This window comes from Tursiops truncatus, chromosome 13, assembly GCF_011762595.2.
Source record: "Tursiops truncatus isolate mTurTru1 chromosome 13, mTurTru1.mat.Y, whole genome shotgun sequence".
NCBI lineage: Eukaryota > Metazoa > Chordata > Mammalia > Artiodactyla > Delphinidae > Tursiops > Tursiops truncatus.
The window spans coordinates 62541848-62554468 of record NC_047046.1 but is presented as its reverse complement, the minus strand read 5'-3'; positions in this window follow the sequence as shown (position 1 = coordinate 62554468).

Below are 12621 nucleotides of genomic sequence, written 5' to 3'. Positions count from 1 at the left end.
ATCAAGACCATATGGTACTGGCACAAAAACAGAAATATAGATCAATGGAGAAGGATAGAAAGCCCAGAGGTAAACCCACACACCTATGGTCAACTAATCTATGACAAAGAGGCAAGGATATACAATGGAGAAAAGACAGCCTCTTCAATAAGTGGTGCTGGGAAAAATAGACAGCTACATCTAAAAGAATGAAATTAGAACACTCCCTAACACCATACCCAAAAATAAACTCAAAATGGATTAGAGACCTAAATTTAAGACAGGACACTATAAAATACTTAGAGGAAAACATAGGAAGAACACTCTTTGACATAAATTACAGCAACATCTTTTCTGATCTACCTCCTAGAGTAATGGAAATAAAAACCAAAATAAACAAATGGGACCTAATGAAACTTAAAAGGTTTCGCACAGCAAAGGAATTTTCAAACAAGACGAAAAGACAACCCTCAGAATGGGAGAAAATATTTGCAAACGAATCAATGGACAAAGGATTAACCTCCAAAATATATAAACAGCTCATGCAGCTCAATATCAAAAAAACAAACAACCCAATCCAAAAATGGGCAGAAGACCTAAATAGACATTTCTCCAAAGAAGACATACAGATGGCCAAGAAGTACATGAAAAGCTACTCAACATCACTAATTATTAGAGAAATGCAAATCAAAACTACAATGAGGTATCACCTCACACCAGTTAGAATGGGCATCATCAGAAAATCTACAGACAACAAATGCTGGAGAGGGTGTGGAGAAAAGGGAACTGTCTTGCACTGTTGGTGGGAATGTAAATTGATACAGCCACTATGGAGAACAGTATGGAGGTTCCTTAAAAAAATGAAAAATAGAATTACCGTACAACCCAGAAATCCCACTACTGGGCATATACCCAGAGAAAACCATAATTCAAAAAGACACATGCACCCCAATGTTCATTGCAGCACTATTTACAAGAGCCAGGTCATGGAAGCAACCTAAATGCCCATCAACAGATGAATGGATAAAGAAGATGTGGTACATATATACAGTGGAATATTACTCAGCCATAAAAAGGAACGAAATTGGGTCATTTGTAGAGACGTGGATGGATCTAGAGACTGTCGTACAGAGTGAAGTAAGTCAGAAAGATAAAAACAAATATCGTATATTAATGCACATATGTGGAACCTAGAAAAATGGTACAGATGAACCAGTTTGCAGAGCAGAAATCAAGACACAGATGTAAAGAACAAACGTATGGACACCAAGGGGGGAAAGTGGTGGTGGTGGGGGGTGCTGTGATGAATTGGGAGATTGGGATTGACATGTTTACACTAATATGTATAAAATGGATAACTAATAAGAGCCTGCTGTATAAAAATAAATAAATAAAATAAAATTCAAAATAAAAAGAAATTGTAGTATATATCTTTAATAGAATACCACTCAGCAATGAAAAGAAATGAACTATTGACACACATAGCATGGATGAACCTCAAAATCATTATTCTAGTAAAAGAAACCAGACACAAAACACTATTATATGAGTCAGCTCATATGAAGTTCTAGAACAGGAAAATCTAACTTAACGAACCTATTACTTGTTTAAGCATGAAGAAGTAGGCATAACTGTGTTTAATAAAGGAATGAGGAGTTTTTTTCCTTAAAAATAAAAACTAGAAGTATAAACAGTATTTTTACTATATTTCCTTTTTTTCCACAATTGAATTTGGTCCAACCACAGTGTTTTTGGTCAGAATTTTTCTTGCTGTTGTGACTGTTTGTCTCTATGACTCAGATGACCATCCTAGCTGATATTGTTTCCTCATCAGCACATCGTTCTGGCATTATGCAGATGCAGCTTGAGGTGACTCGGAGGCAGTCACTGGTAACTGCACCAGAAGCAAATCTGCCAGTCCTGTCTGGGGCTTGTCTCAGCTTCAAATGCAGGTGACTAAATGACACCTGCCTGCCTCTGGCTCCTCCAACACCAACACACACACACACACACACACACACACACACACACACTGTTGTGGGCTTGAGCCAACTCTGTAAAGTGCAGCGCTCAATTGAAACTCATCAGAACACTTGGAAATGACACCAAGAGTCATTGAACGTGAACACCAGGAGCCCGTTTCTGATGATATTTTCCATCACCAAGGATTTCCCTGTAAGCCATGCTTGTCTGTTTTTTCAAATTGCAGGAAAGGACATTACTCACATTATCTTTCCCTCAAAATGGGGTAAGAATTTCAGCAAAAAGGGGTTGATGGACTGGGTTTGAAATTCTGGGCTCCCTCTCCCTCCTCCAGTTGAAGGGTAAAACCTGCTGGGCCGCTCTAACATGCTGACAAGTCAGAAATTTCCTTGCAACATGATTTATAATGTTTAAAAACAGAATCATTAAGAAGCAGGTTTTTTGTTTGTTGTCAATGACTACTCTCACATAACAAGGGGCAATGGAGAACAAGAAATCAAAGATAAAGAAAACCCACAGAGAGACCTTCAAGATGGCAGAGGAGTAAGACGTGGAGATCACTTTCCTCCCCACAGATACATCAGAAATACATCTACATGTGGAACAACTCCTACAGAACACCTACTGAACGCTGGCAGAAGACCTCAGACTTCCCAAAAAGCAAGAAACTCCCCCACATACCTCGGTAGGGCAAAAGAAAAAAGGAAAAGCAGAGACAAAAGAATAGGGATGGGACCTGCACCTCACTGGCAGAGATGAGGGTGGTGGGGGTGAAGCTTCGGAGCCACAGAGGAGAGTGCAGCAACAGGAGTGCAACAGGGGTGCAAAGCAGAGAGAGTCCTGCACAGAGAATCAGTGCCAGCCAGCACTCACCAGCCTAAGAGCCCTGTCTGCTCTCCAGCCAGGGTGGGTGTGAGATGGGAGCTGAGGCTCGGGCGTCAGGCCCCAGGGAGAGTACTGGGGTTGGCTGCATGAACACAGCCTGAAGGGGGCTAGTGCGCCACAGCTAGCCACGAGGGAGTCCGGGAAAAAGTCTGGAACTGCCTAAGAGACAAGAGACCATTGTTTCAGGGTGAGCGAGGAGAGGGGATTCAGAGCACCATCTAAATGAGTTCCAGAGGTGGGCGTGAGCTGTGGCTATCAGCACGGACAACAGAGATGGGCATGAAACGCTAAGGCTGCTGCTGCAGCCACTAATAAGCCTGTGTGCAACCACAGGTCACTATCCACACCTGCCCCACCCCCCAGGGCCCCTGCAGCCCGCCACTGCCAGGGTCCCATGATCCAGGGACAACTTCCCCAGGAGAACGCACGGTGCACTTCAGGCTGTTGCAACGTCACGCTACCCTCTGCCACCACAGGCTCACCCCGCATTCTGTATCCCTCCCTCCCCCCAATCTGAGCGAGCCAGATCCCCTGAATAAGCCACTCCTTTAACCCCGTCCTGTCTGAGTGGGGAACAGATGCCCTCAGGCAACCTACATTCAGAGGCGGGGCCAAATCCAAAGCTGAACCCCAGGAGCTGTGCAAACAAAGAAGAGAAAGGGACATTTCTCCCAACAGCCTAAGAAGCAGCAGATTAAATCTCCACAATCAACTTCATGTACACTGCATCTCTGGAATACCTGAATAGACAAAGAATCATCCCAAAATTGCAGCAGTGGACTGTAGACTTAGGGTTTGCTTACTGCAACTAATTTGTTTCTGGTTTTATATTTGTCTTAGTTTAGCATTTAGAGCTTATCATCATTGGTAGATTTGTTTATTGATTTGGTTGCTCTCTTCCTTTTTTTTAATATTTTTTTTCCTTTTTCTCTTTTTGTGAGTGTGTATGTGTTATGTTTCTTTGTGTGATTTTGTCTGTATTGCTTTGCTTTTGCCATTTGTCCTACAGTTCTGACTGTCTGTTTTTTTGTTTTTTGTTTTTTAATATAGTTTTTACCACTTGTTAACATTGGTGGATTTGCTTTTTGGTTTGCTTGCTATCTTATTTCCTTCTTTCTTTTTTGTATTACTTTATCATTTTACTATTTTTAATATTTTTTTTACTTTTTATTCTAATAACTTTATTTTATTTTTTCATTTGTTCTTTCTTTTTTTCTCCATTTTCTTCTGAGCCGTGTGGCTGAGAGGGTCATGGTACTCTGGGCGGGTGTCAGGCCTGTGCCTCTGAGGTGGGAGAGCCAAGTTCAGGACATTGGTCCACCAGAGACCTTCCAGCTCCATGCAATATCAAACAGCGAAAGCTCTCCTAGAGATCTCCATCTCAACAGATCCACTCAACAACCAGCAGGCTACAGTGCTAGACATCCTATGCAAAACAACTAGCGAGACAGAAACACAACACCACCCATTAGCAGAGAGGTTGCCTAAAATCATAATAGGGTCACAGACACCCCAAACACACCACCAGATGTGGTCTTGCCCACCAAAAAGACAAGATCCAGCCTCATCCACCAGAACACAGGAACCAGTCACCTCCACCAGGAAGCCTACACAACCTACGGAACCAACCTTAGCCACTGGGGGCAGACACCAAAAACAATGGGAACTACAAATCTGCAGCCTGTGAAAAACAGACCCCAAACACAGTAGGTAAAGCAAAATGAGAAGAGAGAGAAACACACAGCAGATGAATGAGCAAGGCAAAAACCAACCATACCAAACAAAGAGGAAATAGCCAGTCTACCTGAAAAAGAACTCAGAATAATGATAGTAAAGATGATCCAAAATCTTGAAAATAGAATGGAGAAAATACAAGAAACGTTTAACAAGGACATAGAAGAAATAAAGAGCAAACAAACAATGATGAACAACACAATAAATGAAATTTAAAATTCTCTACAAGGAATCAATAGCAGAATAACTGAGGCAGAAGAAAAGATAAGTGACCTGGAAGATAAAATAGCAGAAATAACTACTGCAGAGTAGAATACAGAAAAAAGAATGAAAAGAATTGAGGACAATCTCAGAGACCTCTGGGACAACATTAAATGCACCAACATTTGAATTATAGGGGTCCCAGAAGAAGAAGAGAAAAAAAGGGACTGAGAAAATATTTGAAGAGATTATAGTTGAACCTTCCCTAATATGGGAAAGGAAATAGTCAATCAAGTCCAGGAAGCACAGAGAGTCCCATACAGGATAAATCCAAGGAGAAACACACCAAGACACATATTAATCAAACTATCAAAAATTAAATACAAAGAAAAAGTATTAAAAGCAGCAAGGGAAAAGCAACAAATAACACACAAGGGAATCCCCATAAGGTTAACAGCTGATTTTCAGCAGAAACTTTGCAAGCCAGAAGGGAGTGGCAAGACATATTTAACCCGATGAAAGGGAAGAACATACAACAAAGATTACTCTACAGGATCTCATTCAGAATCAATGGAGAAATTAAAACCTTTATAGAAAAGCAAAAGCTAAGATAATTCAGCACCACCAAACCAGCTTTACAACAAATGCTAAAGGAACTTCTCTAGGCAGGAAACACAAGACAAGGAAAAAACTTACAACAACAAACCCCAAACAATTAAGAAAATGGTAATAGGAACATACATATCAATAACTGCCTTAAATGTAAATGGATTAAATGCTTCAACCAAAAGACATAGACTGGCTGAATGGATAGAAAAACAAGACCCATACATATGCTGTCTACAAGAGACCCACTTCAGACCTGGGGACACATACAGTCTGAAAGTGAGGGGATGGAAAAAGATATTCCATGCAAATGGAAACCAAAAGAAAGCTGGAGTAGCAATTCTCACATCAGACAATATAGATTATAAAATAAAGACTATTACAAGAGACAAAGAAGGACACTACATAATGATCAACGGATCGATCCAAGAAGAAGATATAACAATTGTAAATATTTATGTACCCAACATAGGAGCACATCAATACATAAGGCCATTGCTAACAGCCATAAAAGGGGAAATAGACAGTAACACAATAATAGTAGGGGACTTTAACACCCCACTTTCACCAATGGAGAGACCATCCAAAATGAAAATAAATAAGGAAACACAAGCTTTAAATTATGCATTAAACAAGATGGACTTCATTGATATTTATAGGACATTCCATCCAAAAACAGCAGATTACACTTTCTTCTCAAGTGCTCATGGAACATTCTCCAGGATAGATCATATCTTGGGTCACAAATCAAGCCTTGGTAAATTTAAGAAAATTGAAATCGTATTAAGTATCGTTTCCTACCACAGCACTATGAGACCAGATATCAACTACAGGAAAAAATCTGTAAAAGATACAAACACATGGAGGCTAAACAATACGTTACTAAATAACCCAGAGATCGCTGAAGAAATCAAAGAGGAAATCAAACCTAGAGACAAATGACAATGAAAACATGGTGACCCAAAACCAATGGGATGCAGCAAAAGCAGTTCTAAGAGGAAACTTTATTGCAATAGAGTCCTACCTCAAGAAACAAGAAACATCCCAAATAAACAACCTAACCTTACACCTAAAGCAGCTAGAGAAAGAAGAACAAAGAAACCCCAAACTTATCAGAAGGAAAGAAATCATAAAGATCAGATCAGAAATAAATGAAAAAGAAATGAATGAAATGAGAGCAAAGATCAATAAAACTGAAAGCTGGTTCTTTGAGAAGATAAACAAAATTGATACACCATTACCCAGACTCATCAAGTAAAAAGGGAGAAGATTCAAATCAATAGAATTAGAAATGAAAAAGGAGAAGTAACAACTGACACTGCAGAAATACAAAGGATCAGGAGAGATTTCTACAAGCAACTTGATGCCAATAAAATGGACAACTTGGAAGAAATGGAACAATTCTTAGAAAAGCACAACCTTCAGAGACAGAACTAAGAAGAAATAGAAAATATAAACAGACAAATCACAAGCACTGAAATTGAGACTGTGATTTAAAATCTTCCACAAACAAAAGCCCAGGACCAGTTGGCTTCACAGGTGAATTCTCTCAAACATTTAGAGAAGAGCTAACACCTATCCTTCTCAAACTCTTCCAAAATACAGCAGAGGGAGGAATACTCCCAAACTCATTCTACAAGGCCACCATCACCCTGATACCAAAACCAGACAAAGATGTCACAGAAAAAGAAAACTACAAGCCAATATCACTGATGAACATAGATGCAAAAATCTTCAACAAAATACTAGCAAACAGAATCCAACAGCACATTAAAAGGATCATACACATGATCAAGTGGAGTTTATCTCAGGGATGAAAGGATTCTTCAGTATATGCAAATCAATCAATGTGATAAACCATATTAACAAATTGAAAGAGAAAAACCATATGATCAACTCAATAGATGCAGAAAAAGCTTTCAACAAAATTCAGCACTTATTTATGATAAACACCCTCCAGAATGTAGCATAGCAGGAACTTAACATAATAAAGGTCATATATGACAAATCCACAGCCAACGTCATCCTCAATGGTGAAAAACTGAAACCATTTCCACTAAGATCAGGAGCAAGACAAGGTTGCCCACTCTCACCACTATTATTCAACATAGTTTCGGAAGTTTTAGCCACAGCAATCAGAGAAGAAAAAGAAATAAAAGGAATCCATATCAGAAAAGAAGAAGTAAAACTGTCACTGTTTGCGGATGACATGATACTATACATACCAAATCCTAAAAATGCTACCAGAAAACTACTAGAGCTAATCAATGAGTTTGGTAAAGTAGCAGGATACAAAATTAATGCACACAAATCTCTTGCATTCCTATACACTAATGATGAAAAATCTGAAAGAGAAATTAAGGAAACACTCCCATTTACCATTGCAACAAAAAGAATAAAATACCTAGGAATAAATCTACCTAAGGAGACAAAAGACCTGCATGCAGAAAACTGTAATACAGTGATGAAAGAAATTAAAGATGATACAAAGAGATGGAGAGATATACCATGGTTTGGATTGGAGGAATCAATATTGTGAAAATGACTATACTACCCAAAGCAATCTACAGATTCAATGCAATCCCTATCAAACTACCAATGGCATTTTTCACAGAGCTAGAACAAAAAATTTCACAATTTGTATGGAAACATAAAAGACCCGAATAGCCAAAGCAATCTTGAGGATGCAAAACGGAGCTGGAGGAATCAGGCTCCCTGACTTCAGACTATACTACAAAGCTACAGTAATCAAGACAGTATGGTATTGGCACAAGAACAGAAATATAAATCAATGGAACAGGATAGAAAGCCCAGAGATAAACCCACACACATATGGTCACCTTATCTTTGATAAAAGAGGCAAAAATATACAATGGAGAAAAGACAGCCTCTTCAATAAGTGGTGCTGGGAAAACTGGACAGCTACATGGAAAAGAATGAAATTAGAGTACTCCCTAACACCATACACAAAAATAAACTCAAAATGGATTAAAGACCTAAATTTGAGGCCTAACACTATAAAACTCTTAGAGGAAAACATAGGCAGATCACTCCATGACATAAATCACAGCAAGATCCTTTTTGACCCACCTCCTAGAGAAATGGAAATAAAAACAAAAATAAACAAATGGGACCTAATGAAACTTCAAAGCTTTTGCACAGCAAAGGAAACCATAAACAAGACGAAAGATAACCCTCAGAATCAGAGAAAATATTTGCAAATTAAGCAACTGACAAAGGATTAATGTCCAAAATATACAAGCAGCTCATGCAGCTCAATATCAAAAACACAAACAACCCAATCCAAAAATGGGCAGAAGACCTAAATAGACACTTCTCCAAAGAAGATATACAGATTGCCAACAAACACATGAAAGGATGCTCAACATCACTAATCATTAGAGAAATGCAACTCAAAACTACAATGAGCTATCATCTCACACCAGTCAGAATGGCCATCATCAAAAAATCTACAAACAATAATTGCTGGAGAAGGTCTGGAGAAAAGGGAACCCTCTTGCACTGTTGGTGGGAATGTAAATTGATACAGCCACTATGGAGAACAGTATGGAGGTTCCTCAAAAAACTAAAAATAGAACTACTGTACAACCCAGCAATCCCACTACTAGGCATATACCCTGAGAAAACCATAATTCAAAAATAATCATGTAGCACAATGTTCATTGAAGCTCTATTTACAATAGCCAAGATATAGAAGCAGCCTAAGTGTCCATCAACAGATGAATGGATAAAGAAGATGTGGCACATATATACAATGGAATATTACTCAACCATGAAAAGAAACAAAATTGAGTTATTTGTAGTGAGGTAGACGGATCTAGAGACTGTCATACAGAGTGAAGTAAGTCAGAAAGAGAGAAACGAATACAGTATGCTAACACATATATATGGAATCTAAAAAAAGAAAAAAGAAAAAAAGTGGTTCTGAAGAACCTAGGGGCAGGACAGGAATAAAGATGCAGACATAAAGAATGGACTTGAGGATATGGGGAGGGGGAAGGGTAAGCTGGAACAAAGTGGGAAAGTGGCGTGGACATATATACACTACCAAATGTAAAATAAATAGCTAGTGGGAAGAAGCTACATAGCATCAGGAGATCAGGGTGCTTTGTGTCCACCTAGAGGGGTGGGATAGGGATGGTGGGAGGGAGACGCAAGAGGGAGGAGATATGGGGATATATGTATATGTATAGCTGATTCACTTTGTTATACAGCAGAAGCTAACACACCATTGTAAAGCAATTATACTCCAATAAAGATGTTAAAAAGAATACATTACAAAAAAAAGAAAAGAAATAAAGTAAAATAATTAGGATAAATAAATAAAATAGATAAACAACAAGGTCCTACTGTATAGGATAGGGAACTATATTCAAGCTGATTCGGATATATCTGAATCAGTTTGCTGTATACCAGAAACTAACACAACACTGTAAATCAACTATATTTCAATTTAAAATAATAATAATAGTAAAGTAAATTAGATATGAAATATCAAAAAATAATTTTAAACCACACTGTTAGCTTTATTAATTAATATAGGCCAAGTTATGCTGAGGTTAACAGTAAGTGACCCCAAAATCTTAGCTGCTTACAACAACAAGGATCTCTGTTTTAGTTATTTATTGCTTCATACAAGTCACCCCAAATCTTAATGGCTTAAAACCACAACAATCTCTTGTTTCTCATGACGCTGTGGTTTGGATGGGCAGTTCTGTGCTCACTCATGGGCACCCATCTGCTGGGTCAGTGGGAGCTGCAGGCTAACAAGGCCTCACCTTGGTAGAAACAGCTAGAAGGCAGAACTTCTCTGCAAGGTCTCTCATGTTCCAGTGGTCTAACCCAGGGGTCCCCAACTCCTGAGCCTGCAGACCAGTACCGGGCCACACAGCAGGAGGTGAGTGGTGGGGGAATGAGTGAAGCTTCATCTGCCACTGCCCATCGCTCCCCATCACTCACATTACCACCTGAACCATCCCCGCTCCATCACACCCACACCCACCCCCCACCCCAGTCCATGGAAAAATTGTCTTCCATGAAACTGGTCCCTGGTGCCAAAACGGTGGGGGACTGCTGGTCTAACCCAAGCTTCTTTACATTGTACTTGGGTCCCAAGAGAGTGGAAGCATCTTGTGGCCTAGACTCTGGAGCTCGTACAATGTCACTTCCACTACAATCTAAAAGTTAAAGTAAATCACAAGCCAGCCCAAATTCAAGGAAAAGGCAGCATAGACATGCAACCTACCCAGTTTAATTCTCAGTCACGCAACATGCCCACTGTAGGGCAACTCCATGATGTTTTCAACCCGGACTGATTTAAGTCTCAAAATGTTTCCAATGTCAGGTCAAGGGAGAAGAGATCATGGTAAAGCACATGAGGGCTCCTAAAGCTTCCAGACAAAGTGATCTTTGCTCATATTTCCAAACATGTAATTGGCCAAAGCAAATTACATGGTAAAGCCTGTTGGAGTGTGCTGGCATTCTAAGGGTACCTTAAAAGAGATCATTATTAGAAATGTTACTGAAGTGTGAGCTAGTTAGGTGAGGAGAGAGAAGGAAACCACAAAATACCTTGATAATATACAATGCTAAGAATCACCTTCCAAGAGAATATTTTATGTGATGCTAACAGAATTAACTGACACTGACAGTTATGGGCTATTACGGCCACGCCCAAGATGCCAAGCTGTTAGAGTCTCAAAGGGCTTATGTCACTTCTGTGCTCAACACACACCAAGTGCCCCACTGCCATGGAAAGATTTCTCTTCCGGTTATAAAATTGCAGTGCTGGGATCCCCAAAATTTTCCTCAAATCCAGCCTACTCCACTGAGGGTCACAGGTACAGGCAAATGTTAGGATAAGTCAGCGTCAGTGACCATTTACTGACCATCTCCTCTCTATGTGCTGTAGTGAATGCCAAACTAGAAGATAACCTCAAAGGTCAGGAAGACAAGATCTAAGCATGTTAAATAATCAGAGATCAACATAAAAGCTTATATATAACAGATAGCTACTGTCTGCTTTCTGCTCCCCAGGCCATGTGCCACTGAGATATCTGTACTTTTGTTGGCAGTTTAAGATACACTTAAGGCACAGGAAAGTATAGCAAACAGCAAGGCAGCCTGTGAATGAAAAAGTAGGCAGTAGAGAGTCCAGGTGCTGGAAAAGATCAGAGGAAGGAAAAATTGCCAAGGACTGAAATTGTCATATTGTAGGAGGAGGAATCGGAGCTGAACCTCAGATGACAACATAAGATTATCCTTGGAAAGAGATGGAAAACCGTTATAAAATGTGGGAACAACATGAACCAAGCCACTCTTCCTGGGAGGTTCCCAAGGAATAGGATACAGGAAGGAACAGAAGGAAATGTCCTGCAAAGTAATAAGTTATCACTTCCTCAGTTTGGGCTCCAAATCACAATACAAAAAAACTCTAGTAAGAAGTTAGGCCAGGTGGCCCATTCTCTTCCCTAAATTGGTCAAGCTTCCAACTAAAATAGCCTCCTATTTAGTTCCACTTTTGCCAGTGCCCATATGCAAATGCCAGGTCTTACTAAATTCCTAAAAGGCAGGGTGAGGTCCATCCACCTTGTACTGACTTTTTATGGCACAGCATCTTCCTCTAACAAATGTAGCCCTAACAGCTTCCTGAAATCTGACCAATTAGCTTGGCATTCCTCTTCCTTAAGAAGCAGGAAGGAGTATAAGGTTGAACTCCTGAGCACTGAGTACCAATTGGACCATCCATCACTAAGTGTAACCAGAGTCCTAAGGGGTTTCCGCTAAAAGATGAGGGTCAGGTTTGGCAGCAAGAAGGGATTGATGATTCTCTGCCTTCATTGGCTCTTGATGGTAGGTGCACAGATTGCTAATGTCAACACTTTGGTTCCATATTAGTCTTCAGCAGGTGTCTTTCTCATTTCTTTCTGTTCCACAGTGGGAAGACTCATTTCTTCAGAGATTTCTGTAACAAGAAATGTAGAATCTAGAAAATGTTGGTTTGGTTTTGGGTTTTGGTGTTTTTAGTATCACGTGTGTCCTGCTGGCAACACAAAAGTCTCCCAACTCTCTGCCCCAACCTTCAACACAAAGAAGAGGGTTTGTCTTCTCTGTACCCCTATATTGCTTTTATTCTGAATCACACAAGTTAACCCTGATTGCTGTCCTGTCTCCTCCTCTGTGACATTAATGTTACTCTTGGGCCCCTACGTA